The sequence below is a fragment of the Ambystoma mexicanum genome, chromosome 3q (assembly GCF_040938575.1).
Source record: "Ambystoma mexicanum isolate Mex_15411 chromosome 3q, UKY_AmexF1_1, whole genome shotgun sequence".
NCBI lineage: Eukaryota > Metazoa > Chordata > Amphibia > Caudata > Ambystomatidae > Ambystoma > Ambystoma mexicanum.
This window is the reverse complement of record NC_090926.1, coordinates 1,132,171,491-1,132,189,611: the sequence shown is the minus strand read 5'-3', so window position 1 is coordinate 1,132,189,611 and position 18,121 is coordinate 1,132,171,491. Positions and strand designations below refer to the sequence as shown.

Below are 18,121 nucleotides of genomic sequence, written 5' to 3'. Positions count from 1 at the left end.
ATTGATGCTGCCTGAGCACGTGCAGTGTGCCCAATACATATGGTAGCTTATCTCTGTAATACACATTACTTCTGTGGTGATGAAAGAAGCATAATTGAATTCAACAGATAAAATGTGGAAAAGCGATCACCCAAAGGTGAACCTAATTGAAGAAACGCAATGTGAGCACAATCTTAAAGTATGCAACCTAGCAGGCCTAGTGCACACTTTACCTTTTCTTTCACCAATAAATCCTGGGGAGAGCACGAACGCAGTCCCCCACTACCAGAAATAATGCAGTTGTGTATCCCGCATTTGGGAACATAGCAGGGGTCAGCAAATCCGATGTGCAATGGGTAAGCCTCACCCTGGGAGATCTGCCCTTGAGATCAGATTCTCCCCTGCCAGCTAAGTATGAGTTGCATGCAAGAGGGCAAAGGTTGGGTCAGTTCTGGGAAGCCCCGCTAAGCGACAGTGAGAAGGCAGGCCCTGACTCAACCCCAACCCCCCACCCCGGCAGCTCTGAGCGTCTGCAGAGCTGCCTATCCCACGTGTAGGGGGAAGCTCCAGCAGGCAGAGCCCAGCAGAAGAGCAGATTGTAGCACAGTTCCTTTCTCCCATCAGGCCCTGCTCGGCCCGAGATTTGTATAAATAGCAGGATGGCTCGAGCAGGCCTGTTGCAGTCTGCCCACTGGCCTGTTGGCCCCACATGGGCCCATGGCCCTCCTGAGCTGAGCTGCTCAGCGCTGGCCTCATTGACACCATCATAATCATCCTGGACCTCGATGCTCCACCACCCCTGAATCTCAGAGTTCTGCTGAATGACAATGCTGAAGCTTTGACATCTTTGCCGTAACCATATGCCATGTTGTGTCAGCCGAGCCTGCACAGCGCCAAAGGCAAGTATTCCCTTGTCCAGGCCCAGAGGTCACTGAGTCTTCCAGTGCCATCCACTTGGCACGGCCTACTGTTCCCAGCATTTTCTACCCGCAAATCAGCACCACTGCCAAACAGAACTGCATCATTGGGGCCCATCACTGCTGCTCTCCGACTTGACCCCAGCCCAGCGCAAAGGCACCCATGCTTCTGTTCTGATGCTGAAAAGCCTGGCTCTTCTGAGATCCGAAAGACAAGAACTAAGGTATTTTGGGAACAGAGTACTATTGTTTTTTGTGTTGCAACTGTATCAGCTCACACCTCTCCTGGAGGGTATAGGCTGCTCTCAGACTGCGCTACCAAAAGAATGAAAATTAGTTGTACCTGTTGGGCTTGCCTGTTTCACTTTTATTATTGGGATAACTGCTGCATGGGTATTAAGCACGTTATAAATAACCTATCATATCAGATCATATCATAGATCACAGATCAAGATCATAAGCAACTTCCAGAAACCTTGGCAGGTGGTCCACCCAGGCCCATTTGCAGGTTGCAGTGTGTTATTGGGGCACTACTAGGGTAACATATTGTGCTGTACATGTGGTATTCGCCATGCTTTGATACTCCACTGGCCACATCTATAATGTCCAATGTTCTTGGTATAATGCATGGACATTTTCATCAATCCGCACTGTGCTTAGAGGTAAACGTAACCGAGCTCCCGCTGTTCTTCTTTGTCTCGAGACAAGGAAAAAAAGCACTGCAAAGGTTACGTTTCTCAGCTCATAAAGGTTCATCTTCGGTGACATTCGCAATTCAAAAGAACGATTTTTGGGGCAGACAGGCTGTGTCGCCGCAACCCCTGCTAAACATATGTCCAGAGATGACAAACCTTGAAAGGAACTCCGCAAAATGGCCCTCTGAGCAGCGGCCCACGGCTAATCAGGGGTTCAGGAATCCGCTGTTCTGCCCACGCCGAGAGGAACTCCTGCACAGCACCTGTCCACATAATACATCGCCCGGGCCAGCACTTTCTTCTCCTCACCTCCCCACCTCCTCCCTTCATCTCGGCTCGCCTTTTGCCCCTCAGAGCATCATGCAAGAGAGGAACGGGCATGACTGGGCCGGAGCCCGTTCCTCTCTTGCATGGTGGGTCCTACTTGCCTGAAATGGGATATTTAAATGCAAAGTAATTGCTACTACATTCATAGTTCATAGTTTGTGGGAGTACTGGGCAATTGTATGGACCCGCGCTCACTGAAAATGAATGGTATTCCCGAGGTAACCCTCACTATGCCGTGATACAAATTAGTCTCTCCTTCCTCCATCATCAAGTCCCAAGATCTTCCTGACGCATTTATTTATTTATGCAATGTTTGTCGGATATCCGCCAAACATTGCATAAATAAATAAATGAACACTTTGTGGCTGAGGACTGTAACTACCTCTGTTGACCCCATGGGGTCACCAGAGGAAGTTACAGTTTTGCGCACAGGCACATTTAAAAAAAAAAAACATTTTTTTTATTTTTAATTTTTTTTACTCAAGAGTTGTCCAACATACGGCCTCGGGGGCCACATAAAATGGCTTGGTGGGCCGCATTGTGGCCCGCGAGCCGTATGTTGGACAACCTTGGTCTAAGGAGTCCTTTGTCATGAGTATGCGAGGCCTCCCCACAGCAATTAGGCCTTCCTGCCAGCAGTGCTGTGTCAACCTGAAGTGTCAACCTTTCTCAGGCTGAGGACTGTCAAGCAGAATTGTTTTTTTTAAATAGTTAATTAATTCCAAGCTGGGTTACTTTAAGTTACCTACATCTTTCATTAAAACATATAAAATGAACATAGTTTATAGGTGGATTTTTATATTAGCAATCCTTTGACATTTCTTAAAGCATTAGGCCTTTCAACAAAAACATGCTTTCAAAACAGGCGATTTTGCACTTTCTTAATGGAAAAACACATTAAACTGAGTTCTTTTAAATCCGATTTTCCTATACAGCACATACGCAGTTTGATTCAGCATCAGTACCCTTTTTAATCTCAATGATTCAATGGACATGAATGGATCTAGTGCCAAAATCAGCACCTTTGAAGGTTGCAAAAACATTTTTAAAGGCATGTTCGGTTTTCAGCACAATTCTGCTGCTTTGCTCCATGTTGAATGTAACAGAACCCACTGACATGCTCCTGCAGTGAGAACTCTGTTTTTCACCCTACCCTGACTGTGTGTGGCTGGGTGTGCAGCCTTTTCCTGGTTGTGACCCAAGGGAAGTTTTGCCGACGTTTGGCGTGCACAGGAGTCAGCGCATCCATTTTGGGCTGTTTCTTTCCCCATTTGTAAAGTGATGCAGTGGGGCACATTGGAATGGGTCAACATATCCCACGGAAGCGATTTTTCATATGTGTTAAAAGTCTTCTCCATTAATAAGGATGATTGAGTGTAATTACCAGACAAATAATCCTGAAAATATCCCTCTAGCAGGGGTCCTGAGTCACTACAGCCATCTGGTATGGATCGATTGTTGAAGATGGGAATTTTAGAGATGGTGGGTATATGGCTGGTTGCTCAGAATCAAGAAAAAATCTTGCATGTAGTTGTAGTGAATGGATGAATGTAATACCAAAGCAAATGGAACTAAGTTTGTCAATCCCAATGAAAGGTATGAATGAAAATAGAGGTTATATGTTTTAAATCAAAATGCACATGTTGTCCTGAATAGGACTAATATCCTGAAGTGTTTTTGTGAAGTCTCTGTACTATGTTCTCTTTCATCGCAGGATATAGACTATATTAGTTTTCCTCATGACTCATGTACTGATCTAGTAGAAGTTCTTTTTGGATGCTCCTTTGTTGTTCAATCCATACTGAAGAAGGCAGAGGCAATTCGAAGTCTGGGTTGCTTAGTTTATAGAAAAAGGAGAAAAGAGTAAAACAATGGCAGGCCGGAAAGGCATCTGGGCTGCTTAATATGACTGGGGAAATGTCTGGTTGGGCGTTGAGGGGGTTAGAGAGTGAGCAAGGGGTGGAAGGTCTGGAAGAATGGGTTAATAAAACAAATGATGAAAATAGATAAGCCGGTTGGACCTGGCTTTTAGGAATGATACCAACAGGCCTCACATTTTAATGGAGGACGTCCTTCTGGTGGTATGCTGACTGCTATGAGAAACTCCAAAATAAAAAGCATGTGTGCACTATCGGATGCAACTTTTGCCCTTTTGGCAGTAGAGATAGAGACGAATGGGGAACAAGATCTTAAAATGCTTGTGGTAAATTTATATCTGAAACCTGCTGCTTTGATTTTGGATGATTACGTGAGAAAATTTGCAGAGTTGTTAGCAGAATGGATGGTTGCCAATGAATCTCCAAATATTATATTAGCTGGAGAATTAAATTCATATTGCCTTTTGAGTCCTACCAGTGCTAAAACGAATTTGCGTAATGTTCAAAATGGCCAAAAATTGAAGGACTTCTTTGAGGAATGGGATCTGACACTGGCAAATGGATAAGAGTCTGCGATATACTTGGAAAAATAGCACACATGCATCAATAATGTGGTGCTCTCCGGAGAATTGCTAGAGGTGTTTTCCTCGTTTTCAGTGGTAGAGACGCCATTGAGTGATCACAATATGCTAAATGCTGTACTAGTGTTGCACACCAAATCCCTCCAATCTGCAAATCACACAGGTTTGATAGGGAATCCTGGTGGGAATTGTATTAGGAAATTTAAAGGAGGGGCAGGACATTTATTAAGGAGTTGGAGAACTATGTGTGTGAGGCTTCCTAGGGGTTAATAGCGAGTTTCTGCACTGCTCAAACATTTAAAACATTTCTAAGGGAAAGAGAGAAGCTTGGAAATGTTGGGGCAAGCACCATGGACTCCCATTTGCATACATTTTACCATTTAGTATGAGAAAGGAAGAGACAATATCAGAAGCACCTTCGGTAGTCTCCTTTTTTAGATATATTGAAGGAGGTTTCTGTGTCAATCTTAAAATATTGTGGTAGAACCAAATTAGATCTAAGCGAAAACCCAGTTTTGGTCAAGCAATGTTTGCTGGAAAGAGATTGGATTGAGACCATTGATAGAACGGGAAGTTACAGTTTGCACTCTACTTTTTATAAAGTAGATAAAAGTTTAGGCTTACTCCCTAAATATCTTGAACGATTCCCTAATGCATATTTTTGTGAACAATTTTTAAGATTTTGTTTTAATCTTTTGCCTGCAGCCGAGGTTTGTATGTACGCCAGAATTCTGATATCCAGAATGATAAATGCCAAATGTGTTTAAAACAAGATACTAAACAGACCCTCAAAAACATTATGGTTGAGTGCCAGGGTTTGAGTGAACTTTGTTTAAAGTAGCTTGGCCGTTTCTTTGACAGGTCTGGTAAAACAATTTTAGAGGACTCTTGGGGTCAATTGAGTGTGGGTAGTGAGACTTTTTTTAACATAGATGTTGCGGATGCTTAAAGAAGTAGGTTTATTACATTATTCTTAATAATTCTATACAATATTTTAGATGTGAATGAGATTTTAGTTTATGTTGTTGAAATTATGTTTACATTTGACTATGAAATGTTATATACATGTGTATGAATATGAATTCTTTGGAATGTTGATTCATGTAATTTGTTGTATCATGTGAATTTTATGGAATTATGATGAATGTAATTATTTATATTATGTGAAAGGCCAGATTGTGGTCGATGCACAATACATTTAAAAAAGAAATAATAATAATAGCAATACACAACACTCAATTACAAACATATATACAGTCACCTTAGGTTCTTAGAAATCCATTGCATGATTTATTCAACTAAAAGGAAGGTAAGCAGTAATGCAGTAGAATGGTGCCAAGTCACAAGAAATATACACTAAATTTAGAAGTCCAATCCCAATGAAAAGTGAGGCCTTATGTCCAAGTCACAAAGCTTCTTCTCTGAAAAGGGTCTGGTACAGGAAGAGTTCTTGTGTTGGTTAAATGTTCCAGACAAGATATTCAGCAAAATTACTGGTAAGTAAAATAATGTTCCTATCTTTCAGGTATAGCTGCTTTTAGATGTGATGATCAAAAAGTGATGGAATGGAATAACCAAAGTTTATTCTAAGGTTTATTCTAATGAGAACGACTGGGCGGGGGAAACTGCTTTACGTTTACTTACCTCCCTGACTGCGATTTTTACAGAGGACTAGATGGGTTGACTGGAGTCACTGGAGGTAGGTTTTCCCGTTGTTGGTTCCAGTGAGAGGTGCCTTGGAACAGCGGATGCAAGGATTCTTCTGATTGGGTCCATGAGCAGGGTGCCAACCCTGGCAAGGAAAAAAAGCAGAAGGCCCCAATGCAGACCTCTTCAGGACACTTCACCAGATCGGGGAAGGTGAGTTGCAGTGATAGCTACAGCATACAGGCGACAGCAGGCGTCCTTCCAGTCGAGGTTTGTCGAAAACCTTCCAGAGCAGTATCCTTTGAAGCTGGGAGGTGGACATGTGGCAGGAAGGTGTCTGACACCACAAGCTGGCGACTACTGATGTTTCGGTGACAAATGCAGAATGGCGAAGGCTCTAGCGAGATAACCCACTGGAGAGCCCGTCAGTCTGTGTGGTTGAGGGACACTTCCAAAGACTCAGGATGGCTAGATCCTTGTGAACACGTCGAGTCTGACTGGTCACACCAGTACAAGAGTTGAAGCACAGCTCAGGGCCTTCGCAGATCAGTTAGACCAGCAGGGCTTCACATGGCCAAACACAGGAAGGGATGCTGGGCATCTTCGGGAGTCGTCCACGGATCCTCAGCCCGCTGCTCTTCTACACTAGATACTTGAGTCCAATGCTGATCTGGAGAAATGGCTGCAGGAGTCCTCTTCTTATCCAAGATTCTGCCACGAATCAGGTTCAAGCCCAGCAACGGTAAGGATCTGCGCCATTCAAACAGCCAACAGTGGTCCAATCAGGGACCACTGTGGGTATCACTCATGCCACACACCTAGACTTTCAGGCACCATTGATGTGGATGGTGCACAGACAGTCCTACCCCCTTCCTGTGCCACACACACACACAGGAATCCCTAGCCCGTGAAAGCAGCAGCTTTCCCGGGCAAATGTATTCCCTTATATGGGATTTCCAGACCTGGCAAGGAAGGAAGAAGCCCAAACAACAATATTGCCAAAGAACACGCACAACTCTTTTTGCGTGGCCATTTTAGAGCACTAGCCACATTCAGTGCGATCTGCAGTAAATATGAATGTGCACACTGGAAATAGCGCAAAAACTGTAACAATATGTTTGCTGTCTCCGGCTTGTGTTTAGGCACATATAAAAGTAACCAAAAATCTCAAGTGTAAAAGATGAGGGTGATACAAATGTATCCGCACTGCATTCTAAGATGCTGTGGGCACTGTTAAAAAGTTACCAAAAAAAGGTAAAAGGTAAAAAGACAGAAGAGAAACATAGGGCCTCATTACGACTTTGGAGGCAGCCATGGTGCTGTTAGCACCATGGCTGCCTCCAAGTCGGGTCCGGGTTCTCAGAATGGGGACTTACCGGCTGTTAAGGATAATTCTCTTCAAAGGCTAATTTCCCTTACCTATAGATTCCCCCAGCAGCTTTGCTGGATTTGAAGGGTTTATTTTTTTCTCCTGCTAAGAGTGAGACCATTTTTTCCCACTCATAGACAGATTGCTAGTGTGTGTTTTAGGCTATCGTGTGTGTTTCTGGTCTATTGTTTTTTTTTTTTTAATATGGTGTGTTGTAGTTTACAAAAGAAACTTTTCACACTTACAAAATTAAAATACAAATTGAGATATAACAATAAAAGTGACTCTACATTTCTTCAGAATCCGATTAAAAAGAGATAGGAAAAGAAGACAAGAAAAAGAAAAAAGAAGAGGAAAAAAACATTCAAAGCAACTTAATTCTGACAATAAATATTTGCACAAATAATTCCATCTTACTAACACCGAAAACACAAAAATCTCAAGATTGATAACACGTCTACTATAGGCCTTGTAAAAACATTTAGGATGTTACTATTCTCAAGGTTTCAATGCACATAATGCTCAATTTATATAATTTTCATAGCCCTTCATTTTCTCCACAAGTTCATCTTCGATTTTAAATAGTAGTCTAGCCAAGGCACACATGAAGGAAATGTGAGGATTATTCATACATTTATACCATAGCATTTCATGTAAAGAAACAGAGATCCCAAAATTTTTGTCTTCCAAACACGCAATTCTTTCTTTTTCAAAATATCTGCAATAGATAACCAGATGTTTTATAGTTTCCTTTTGTGGATCTATCTTGCAAAAGCGACAAGTATCTGAATCAAAATGCAACCACTGACTGATACGTTCTTTAGAGTGTAATTGAATTAGGCAAAAACGCATATAGATTTCCCGTACTCTGATGTCTGGGAAACACTCAGCCTCTGAGCCTTTTTGTGTGTATGTAAGGCAAACTCTTTATACAGCTGATATGAATCAATTTTATCCTGAGTCCAGTCCATTTGATACAACATTTTTTTGGAGTAACCAACTCTCGTTATTATATCTTCTTTAGTGATGTTAATTCGAAGAAGAGCAAGATCCATTCTTTTTTTAAACAGTACAATTGAGGCAGGATTATCTAAAACCAACATCCTGGCAAACTCAACACAAATGGAATTTGTGGGGGGACTCAACATTTTGACATACAAATTAATTTGACGCCACAAAAAGCGCAAAGACAAGCTTGACAAACCCAATTCTATGTGTATACATGCATTAGGAACTGATTTAGCCAAATTTAAAACTTGTTTCCAAATGCTGCCTTGTACAGAGTTTAGCAAATCATCAATGTTATGCAGACACAGATCCAAATTGTACAAAATGATTGGTTCAATCTTTAATAAGTAGAACTGAAGAGCAGGATTTAAAGAAAATGTGCAAAATGTTGATGAATTCTTTTTAGAAGTGAAATCAAAGGTCTGACTTTGGCTGTTAAGAATTTGCTCCGATGTTTTTTAGAAAAGTCATTCAAAATATCCAAACCTAGGTATTTGATCATGGAAATTCTTTCCAGTTTGTAACTGTTAAAGGTCCATGATAACGAGGATTTTTCTAAAAATTTCTAAAACCAGAATCTTAGATTTACCTATGTTTGTACGTAAGTTATGTTTGTTTGCAAAGGTAGAAAAAGCCTGTGATTTATTTTGTAGCCCCAGTGGTTTTTTATCAAAAATGATAATGTCATCAGCGTATGCTAACCAGTGAATCCTAAGATGCCCAAGCTTGACTGGATAGCATAAAGTTTGTTCCCAAAGCTCCTCAATATCAACCAAGTAAAGATTGAAAAGAGAAGAAGCAAGGCTGCAGCCTTGCTTCACCCCGTACAAGTGAGAATTTCATGCGTAACATCACCCTGCCTGTTTATTCTAATCTTATGATTTCTCACCCTCATAGGAACCATCTTTTTAACATGTGTGGTACACAGCACCCTCTGTGCCGTACCACAGGGGTGTTGTAGTGACCCCCAAAAATAGACTCCATACCCTGGGACTGACTACTGTCTCCCAGGACATGTAAAGTCCCCATTGACTTTACTAGTCAATTCTTATGAACTAAACCAGTACAACCCATCTTACAATGGAAGTACTGGGAAGGGTTAATAGTTTTTCCCTAACGTTCATTTTCGAGGGGTACCGTACAGTCCCTCTCTCAAAAGTTTCTGGCTGGTGGTATTGGTTACTATCATAAATATTCGACCGCAAATATTTCCTTATGGGATTTTCCCATTGTTCGAGGCTACCACTTTTACTGACAGCCTCTTAACATACAGCTGGTTTATTTTTATATTAACTTTACTCCAGTAGGTTTTTATTTCCAGAACTTTGCGCGGATCCTTTGTTCGTCCTTTTGGCGGGCTTCTGCCACCCCGATCATCTAACATTAACTTTCACCCTGTGCAACCACTTTTTCGAATCGTTAAACAAAGACTTGACTGCAGCTACTAGAACATTTTGATCCTGTGCACATTGCCTTGTACCATTGACACTGGCACAGGCCTATTGACTCTGGCTAAATCTTTTACAACTGCCTTCTCTAGATTGATTCTCACCTAGAATTGTGTTGGCGCACTTAACTCTTATAACCACCTTTTCCTTCCCTCTTTTTAAACTTGTGAAGTGCCATTTTGATCGGTATGCTAAAGTACTGTCTTGCCTAACTTGTTCACAATCTACTTGGGAAGTGTTGCTGGTGTGTTAAAGAGTCTAAACCTGTATAACTTGTCCTTTCCCTCCCTTTTGAGAAATTGTTAGAGTGCCATTTCTGCTTGGTGTTCACTGTGCCATTTTGCTCAGTTTTCACTCTTGCTCAAACTTGTCTACAATTTAAATAGGGAGTTGTGTATACTTTTCTTGACTGATAACAGTGACTTGTGTGTGAACATCAGAGTGTATAAAATAAATATATATATTCTTTTTGATACCAAGCTTTGGTCAGTGTTTCCTTGTTCCATAGTACTGTAGTCCTAATGTGTAAACTCTGAATACTACTCATCTCCCGCTTGAGATAAGTCTGACTGCTTAGCCACAGCTACCAACTTAATCTTTATGGTGCAGACTGATACCAAAGGGGATTTTCTTGCATATACCTGTAGTCTTAATATTCTGTAGTGCTCCCTAGGGGAACTGCACAGGATTCTGCCTAACACCGGATCATCCCAACCTTGGAGGACCCGGTAAATCCCCATTCTGAAAACCATTCCCCATTCCCATTCGAGCCCCCATATGGCTCAATGGGAATGGGGAAGGAGCTAATTACGGGCCCGCAAATAGCGGCTCCCGCTAAGGGCAGCTGGTAAAACCAGCCAGCCTTAGTGGGAACCGCTAAGGGACCTCGGAATGCAGCGGTAAGGAGTTAACAGCACCGGCATCCTTACCGTTTTGAGGCCCATAGTTTCCCAGTACTGATAGTCTGAAGGATCGATCAGTTTCCCCATGAAAAGAATTAGCAAAATGCAGGTGAAATGAAGCTGAAGGCTTCACGTCCCTGTAAAAAGTCAGGACAGGTTCAAAAACAAAATCAAAATGTGTGGGGTTCCATGGAACTATGGAGGGAAAGTTGCTGAAAGTGAAATCTTTACTTGCATCTGTAAGATGGCACTACCTATGGAACCTCAGACTGATCGAGTCTAGAGCGTACAGTATTGACAGTGTAGTTCGAGCTGAAACTCACACTGCTGGCACACTGAAACACTGACATGCTACTGCTAGAGGAAACTCACACTGTTAGAGTTCTATAACATTGACATAGCACTGCTGGGACCCTACTACATTCAGAGTGTACTTCTGGAGGAAGCTCACACTGCTGGTACCCTGTATCACTGCAAAGGCACCCCTGCAGAGAAGCCCCACCAATGCGAGACTCCTATAAAACTAAGATGGTACTTCTCGGACCCTGTAGCTTTGACAGTGTACCTCTGGAAGAGGCTCACATCTCTGGTACTGTACAACTCTAACAAGACGCTGCTGGAAAAAACTCACACTGCTTGCGTCCTTTAACACTCAAATGGCACTGCTGAGACAGCAGAGCCTTGACAGTGTTCCAATAGACAAAGCTCTCCCTTCTGGGTGTATGTAACCAGGCAAGGCACTAATAGAGCCCTATAATACTAATAGTGTCCTGCTCGACCCTATGACATGAACAGTAAACCTGCGTAGGATGATCACACTGCAGCTCCAGGTAATGTGTGTGCTAGTGTCACGAGTCCTCATGACAGCATCAGCGATTAAGGCTACTGGAAGTAAGGGCTAACACTGGCGGCATAGGGGGGACACTTTTACCACATTTGCCATGATAGCTTCCCATTCCCAATCCACCCCTTCCCTGGTTGAGAGAAATACGAGCCGAGTATAATAATGTGGAGAGGATGGATGAAGTCTTAACAATCCATGTCTTTATCCGCCCCGCCTCCAGCAGACCTTCCATTGCAATGATGCCAGTCCGTGTGCCCCCACACATACGTGGCTGTGAAGACTGGAGAGATGCCAGCTGAATATCTAACACATGTCACCTCAACACACAGGCCCACCTCCACCTCCTGCAGGGGTTGCTAATGTACCTGATGGTGTACTGCAAAGCCACATATATGTCTTACTGCTGGGCTGCCGTCAATGTAATCCTGAACCAAGCCTCTTTACAACCCCATGCCATAGCGCCTCGATGCCCTTGGGCTGTAGTGTGCTATGTATATATATATATATATACATATACACCGAATAGGCTGAACATAAGATCAATATTCCATTTCTTAGATTGCAAGAGCACCTTCTTTATTCCAAATCTGCCCACCAGGAGAGGGCTGTCATACGTTTTGACCCTGAGACTCATTCAGGGTCAAACTCTACGAGATAAACAGGTCTACAGTTTTGTAATTTCAAATAATCTGCCACCTTTTTGGTATGATATATATTTTTTCTTTATTGTTTTGGTTTATATAAATGTTTACAAAATTAAGAATTCAATTTAAAATTTCACAATTAATTCAAAACAATTACAATTACAGCCAAATACATACCAAGTCATTAAAACATTACTAAGATTGCTAAAATATAATATTTATAACACGCTTAATACTCAGAGGTTTCTAAGCGCGGAACCAGAGAGCGAACCTGTGTTGTTCCGTGTCGTCTTGCTTCCAAGGCGAGCACGTTGCCCCTGAACTATCTATCCAAAACATGGTTGTTAACGACTGAATACATCTGTTTTTATAATTTCCCTCATGTGCAGGGAACACGTGTTAAGTGATAATTTCGTCTAGAATAAGTATACCTTCTCTGACCTCAGCTTGTAGCAACCACCTACACCAATCCCCCCCACCCCCCTTCCGCACCGCTGTTTCCCACACTTGACCCGTGACCACTATATTCCGTGACCTCCAAACACAGGTCACATTTTTGGATGTCAAACGTTGATTCACATGGGAGAAACAGAAAAAACTTAAAAAGCTATGCCTAACGTACAGCCATCACAAACCGAGTCATTTTACATTAAACCAGACATTTTAAAAATACGTTCACACCTTAACAATGTATACCGCTCTACTGCTGTGAATAAAAACTCCTGCTTGAACGCATTGTGAATTGGCGTCTCTTACCCCAGCAGAGCACAATGAGTGCGGTCCTCATTTTTCTAGAAGCGTCTCTGGCAGTGATAAGGAACCTTGGGGGTTGAGTAAGTGCTTTGAGAAAGATCCGACTCTTCCTGTCACCCAGACCTGAGCATGCTAATACCCAGGGGTGTCTCCTCCCCCTACTGATCAGTGGCAGGAGATATGCAAGGGCTTCGCGGAACCCGCGAGAACCCCCCTGCGCTTCCTGCACTGGGCCAGTGAGATGTCTTGGGCCACAGTGCTGGGGAGGGGAACTTCACACTTGCCGCGCGAGTCATCACTGTCTAATATTCCCAGGCCAGACAAGGCAGCTGCATCTATCTTCGGCACAAGCAGGGCTTCCTATTGATACAGGTGCAACTCAGTGCTACACGTCCTTTTACACAAGCATTGGCAACTCCAGTGGACCTGGTTTTGTTAGAGTGTATGTGTGTTTTGTGTAAATGCAAGCAACACAGAGGGAGGTGCATAGGGGGAAGACCGACATGGCAGGAGCATAGGCTGGTAAATGCCAGGGGCATGTCAGGCCAGAAGAAGCACTGCAAAGGCGCTCAATGAACACTGGCGGGGGAGGGGAGGCCCGCTGGGGGTGGGCACTGGGATGAAGGACATATAAGATGCACGGGAAGGCAGAGTTCAAGAAACACTGGTTGGAAATGCTAGAAGCTCCGAAGCGGCCTAAGGAGCACTGGGGTGGGTGTTCGGTGCACACTGAGGAAGGAAGGAACGCTGTGCTGGTACTAGGCGTGCTCTGCTGGTGAAGATAGCACTGTCAGAGCCGCAAAGACCGTGGGCACCGGGGTCTCCAAATTCACACAGAAACAGGGAATGGAGAAACGTAGCAACTAAGGGGTTACATGGAGCAATGGTTGCCACTGGGGCTGGAAGAAGCACTTGTGCAGAAGGAGCACTGGAGATGCCATGACCATGTGTTGGTAGAAAGGACATTGGGTGCACACAAGAGGGTCTGCAAGTATGCCTTGGGCACACGTGGAACTGAGGTGGATTAGAATCACGTGGAGGAGGGTGCAAGAAGCGGTAGTCTGAATTGTGGATCCATTTGGTGGAAAGAAGGAGCATGGGGAGAGCACAAAGACCACTGGAGGTGGCAAGAAACACTGGGGTTTACCAAGGCCTGCGGGCTCACAAGGCACTGCAGTGGTGGAAAGATCAGGAAGTTGAGAGCAAGGATCTAAAGGGAACACAGGTGGAGAGCTTGGAGGTGCATGAAGGAGTAGTGGAGTGGCATTGGGGGTTATCAGGAGCTTTGGAGGTGCATGCAGCTCTGGGGACATGGAGCAGTGGAGTGGCAATGTGCAATGGTGGCAGAAGGGTCCCCATATCGGGAGGTTATTGGGAGCAATGGGATCCAAGAAGCATGGGACTGCAGAGAATGCTAGGTTGATACAAAGGAGACATGGGTACTGTGGCAAAATGACTCCTGCCCCATAAAAATACAAGGATGAGTAGTAGTCAAACCGCCTACTTAACCCTCACACTTCTACAAAACAAGAGTGAGTCCAATCATAAAGGTGAAACAGGCACAGGTAAGAGATATACCTCCTTTACCTTTTGTGGTAACGTGGGCCGGGGTTAGACTATACTCTTAAGAGGGGTGTGGAGTGAAACAGAAGCAACCCAAACATCAACAGTCTAAAATAAAAGCATGTCCAATCTAGGGTATATAAAATATGTATACTTTAGTTAAACACACCATATGCAAAAGTATCTAACAAGATTAACACTTCAAAACCCACCTCTCTGGAAATAACCCAGACTAAACACGAGATAGAAAGATGCAGCATGCTGGGCAATGAAACGAGGGCAAAAGTCAATTAAGAACCACAATGTTTGAAAAGGCTACGTATTGTGAGAGTAACAAGTATCAAACATGACCCAATTAGTCTTCAAGGGTCTAAAGTTAGACAAATGGGCAGTGAGAAGTCAATAATACCTTCTCTCTGTTGTTGGTGGTTACACAGTGGCAAATCAAGCTTCTGTGTGCTGTGTGGCAGTGTTTCAGATGAGTCGCAATGTTGAGTGAGGGCCGAGCTGAAGATAAGTTTACTGCGGCTCGAAGCCGCTTTCAAAAAGCGCGTATCGTGAGGGCCACCAGGGTCGGTTCAGCAGTCAATGGAAGGTTCAACAGAAAATATGCTACTTTCTGGATATACAGGTCTAGAAGTGTCTGTTCGATGCAGCATCGAGGCTTACTGTTTGATGATGCCACCTGGGTCAGTTTGACGGTTGACTGGATCAGCAACGAAGATGATGGTGGTTCCAAAAGGTGGCCTGAATGTGGCTGTTGCAGTGATGAGATTCTAGTTGAGCCGAGGCAACATTGCGTTCAGCCGGTGCTGTGCAGTGCCGAACCGGATCGAACATGCACTGCAAAGTTGTTCGAAGATCAAGCAAGGGCCAAAAGCAGCACCAGAGGGTCCTGTTGGTTAAAACAGTGTCGTACGGCAGTCGTAGATGGCTCTAAGAAGATTGAAAGCAAAACACAGAGATCCTGGCTGTTCTGTCCCACAGGATGCACTGAGCCCGAATCCAGTGGCTCTAGAACAAGACAAGTTGTTGTTCTTGTTCTCCCAAACATGGGGGAGGTTGGCAGACACCTGCAGGAGTCCTTCACCAGCAGTAAGGCACTTGATACTGGTAACAATGGCAGAGAGGCATGTCTCGCTCCAGCAGTAGATCCCCCTATGTGCCCTGCATTGTTCAGGGAGCAGAATTTGCTTCTGCCTGGGATCACCCTCGTTTTACCTCTCCAATTGAGGACTCAGGAAAGGACTGCTCTCCCAGCAGGGTCCAAACAAATTCTTCTTGAATGGGAGGAGTGGGAGACGGCCTCTTTAATATGCAAAAGTCCAAAGGTGATTGGACAAAAGCAAGCCCTGTTCTTGTGACAAGTGGCCTTTGCGTTCTGACATCTATCCAAAGTGCTTTGTGCTAAAGGAAGTGCATGGGACAGGGAAGGAAAGAGAGATGCAGAGAGAAACTAAAACCTGCTCCAACCCTTTCCCACAGCATCAAATGCCTGTTGCGTGTTGCGTGCGTAGTCCTTTTGTGTTGAGTGTTTCCTTTTGCTTCCTGTTCATTAGGACAGCTCCTGCTGAGAGGCTTTCATACTGGAGGGAGGTGTTACCCTAGCTCACAAAGTATCAAAGAGAGGCAGCCCCCATGGGTTGTCTTGCTGGGTACAGCATAGACAGCCAGTCTCTAGGGTAGACACTCACACTGTTGACACATGTATGATACCAATTTGGTATGGCTTTAATAATTATAAAAATGCATGAGACAAAAAGATCTCAGTGTTAGCAGGAACCAGTGCCTCTGTTGGAGACCCAGTACCTTTCTCACTCAGAGACACCATGCTACATTCAGCCAGCCTCTGGCCTAGAGAGAATTAATCATCTATGATGCCCACACTGACTATTACTTCATCCTCCATGAGGGCAGCACTAACTATGGCCTGCTTGGGTCCCCTCTTGAAGGCTGGATTGCCTCTCCTATGTGTCATGTCTCCACATAGAAAGCAGCCTTTAGGGGCTGTGGATGCGAGTTCCCCTGTGTCAGGAGCCCCTTCACTCCTTTCTGTGGGAGCTTATGAACCATGTGTCAGAGATTTCCCATCATGCTTTTGCTTCCCTTACTTGGCAGGAGGGTGAGAGCCAATGTCCTTACCCTCCTTTGATTTGCAATTGCTGTCTCATCTTGCTTAGATGAGGTTGCCTGAGCCTTTTCTGGGCTTGAGTGCTCGTATACCTGTTGGCAGCCTTTGCAAGCTACAAAGGGTCTGTGATACCTTTGTCCACTACATGCTGGTGTAACTCCATCTCAGAAGTCATAAGGATATTCCTACATGCAACTAAATTGTACATGCCCTTAAAAGTGTAACTTTGACCCACCTATTCAGATATTTCAACGATTGATGTGTAAACACCTCAAAAGTTTGACCTCCTTTCTATGTGAGCTCCCCAAAGCTACTGAAGTACTGCTCGGCAGTCTTCCAGAACTTCCAGGGAACAGCGGCTTTCATGTTCTCATAAATGGGCCTCTCCACAGGAGTTAATTAAATGATAACATCAGTTCCAGCCATCTGAAGAGGGCTCATAAAGGCTTCTACCTACAACTCTTCTTCCACCTCATGGAAGCGGAAGGTGAGTTTCAGTCCCTCAAACCAATCACAGATCTCTCTCCCCAGCTCATAAGGTTGAACCAGGTCCTTGGGGATGTGACACCTAGGCTCACATTGGGAGCAACCACTGGAGCTACTTCCCTCCCCACTTAAAGTTCTGTGCTCCTGCAGATTTTCTAGTTTCATGTTGCCCAAATAGCTTTCAACGGCTTCATCACTGCTAACGCTGGTCAGCCTTTTGTCCCTCCCTACCGTCCCTCTGCTTCTGCTCCTCTAAGGCCAACTTCCTTTCTGCAAGAAGGACGTTTGTGTCAGCTAGCATGTCCCTAATGTGGCTGACTCAGGACCTAACAGATGTTTTGCACCATATAGAAGCGTGGGACCTAACTGAGGTCTGACACAGGTGGGACACTACCCACTCTCTGGGGCTGAGTGGTGGGAACCACGATCACTGTCGCCGTCCTCCTCCTCTCTTCCTCCAGAGAAATGGGTATAGGCGCATTACAAATGCCATATCATATCAGTTGAGCTAGAGGCTCAGTTTCACAACTGGCTACTGGAGTTCCCTCCATCCACCTTGCTTCCGGAACAAGTTTAATAAATGTTATAGCGCTGCTTTTCAGAAATTGGTTCTTAGGTCAGCAGGGTGTGATTTTGGATTGCATTTCGGTTAATGGTCCAAGGGCTGAAGTGGCAATGATGTTCTGTTAAGCATGAATTATTGTTTTATTTTTTTACTGTGCATATAGTCACAAAAAAAGACTTTTAACACAGTTAATCATTTTAAATTGCATTTGTCAGCTCTATCATAAAACAAAGTTAGAAAGTACAACTTTACAAACAAACAAAACCCCAGCAAAAAAAACTCAAGCAGTAAAAATGACAGTTATAAAAGTAACAAGAAATACATAATGTCCAGAGCCTAATCAAAACACCAACTAAAAGAAAAAATGGAGTAAAACACAATACAT

The 18,121-nt window shown here is 43.9% G+C and overlaps 1 non-coding gene across 1 annotated transcript; it reads right to left on the bottom strand.

The window, feature by feature from the left end:
• Positions 1–233: 233 nt before the first annotated feature.
• LOC138448162 (U1 spliceosomal RNA) lies at positions 234–395 on the bottom strand. The gene has a single exon (XR_011260015.1). It is a non-coding gene; the product is annotated as a U1 spliceosomal RNA (small nuclear RNA).
• Positions 396–18,121: the final 17,726 nt, after the last annotated feature.